The sequence below is a fragment of the Poeciliopsis prolifica genome, unplaced genomic scaffold, assembly GCF_027474105.1.
Source record: "Poeciliopsis prolifica strain line A6 unplaced genomic scaffold, Auburn_PproV2 SCAFFOLD113, whole genome shotgun sequence".
Lineage (NCBI taxonomy): Eukaryota > Metazoa > Chordata > Actinopteri > Cyprinodontiformes > Poeciliidae > Poeciliopsis > Poeciliopsis prolifica.
In genome coordinates, this window is record NW_026562488.1 from 254,623 (window position 1) to 256,469 (window position 1,847).

Sequence of the window (1,847 nt, forward strand, 5' to 3'; positions counted from 1 at the left end):
GTATTTAGTTTTAGAGAGAGGTTTTCTGTTTTGGCTTTATCTTATTTTCAACACATACTAGCTCGGGTGTAATGCTACACAAAAGGATCCAACATTTCTGGTACGGCAGATTTACTTATGGTAAATAGATTCAGACAGTAAAGAGGTAAAGAATTTATTTTATTCCTAAAATATAAAAGACTTGAATTGAAAAAGTTTGTGCTTTATTTTACTTTTTTGTATTTTCAAAATGTGGGATTTATGTGACAATGTAGATTCAATTACTGAGATGAGGTTAAAAAAAAATGTTTTGTTTTTTTATGAGGAGAGTTTTTGCAATCAATAAATCAACTAGAGCTGAAACATTCAGGTTTATCTTTAGACACACAGGTATAAATAATGATAAATAACTGAACTGAGGAACAATAAAACCTGACCTTTCCAGACCTCTGAGTGGGCCGATTGGCTCTCAGTTTTTCATACCTTCATATGTTTGATGATGCAACTGGAACAGAGCTATGCAGCACACAGCACAATCCGTCTTTATAAAAGCGCATTTTAGAACCGTGACATTTTTGGTGCATGGATACAAAATCTGCAGGCGCCACTCAAACCTTTCATTACAGCTGGGTGCGATAGACTGCGGAAACAAATATTTGTCACTTCACAGATTTTTTTGTCTGTTTTATTGTTTTCTTTTTGTCAAATCATGGAACTTTATTTTTCTTCATCAAATACATTTTTGACAGTTTTTGACCTGTAAAGAAGATTCCTTCATGTCTGTTAAGTGCAGAGTGTGTTCTATCTGTAAATCACACTTTTAACAAACTTATAAGTGGGTTTCATTTCAGTACACTAGAGAATTTTTGAAAAAAAAAAAACTCCGATGAAAATCCTGTCTGCGTCGGCTTTCAGAGTGTGTGTGTAAATGTGCCTGCATCTGTTAACATGCAGGCGTGTGTGCGCAAGTGTAATGTCTTTATTTTGCTGACATTGGCAGTAAACAGAACCAGACATATTTGGAGCATCTTATTAGTCGCTGAAATCAGATGAAAGCAAAATGCAAACAAGCTCTTCTTTAAAACATGTTCCAGCTCCACATTAATCAAAAAAAATGACTGGATTTGATTTTATTAAACGCTCATCAAGATGAAGTGGATAATTATGAAAACTAACCACATGGGAAGTTGGCTTTTTGTTATGTTGTGATTAAATAAAACCACTTGATGAACTATAAAATGACACATGAATAATAATTTGGAACAAGCGAGCAGCAGCAGAAGCGGCCATTATGAAGATCCACCGGTACCTTCTTTCTTCAGTTTCACATGAAAAGACACAATTAAAGTTCTCTTGTCTTTATTAGATTCCAGAGGTTTGACATTTATCTTCAAGTATAAAAAACCACATTCTGGTAGAGCTTCCAGCCACTGTTCCCAACAGCAGAAACGATTTAAAGAGGCAGTATTTTTGCAAAGTCAACTTTTGGGATCTTTCCATTATTTTGTAACATTATTCCCATATCAAAATTATTTCATGCATGTTTGAGAAATCCTCTAATCTCCCATGGCAACCATTCAGGGTGCCTTATCATACAAACTTGTTCTCAATCCAACACTTGTTGAAAGCAATGTTAAAGGTTTGATATTGTCAAATGGGCTGAAGGTGGAAATTCAGACAGAGCAGGACTTTTGAAAGAGACAGAGCCCCAATTTCAATGTGTTATATTACAAATTCACATTTCCTTTAAGTCATATTTGAGATTTATTGCATTATTATAATACCTTCTTATAACAAGCACTTGATTGTGTTATAAAATGGTTCTATGTTCCTGGAAAATACATAATACTGTCTCTTTAAACAATTCA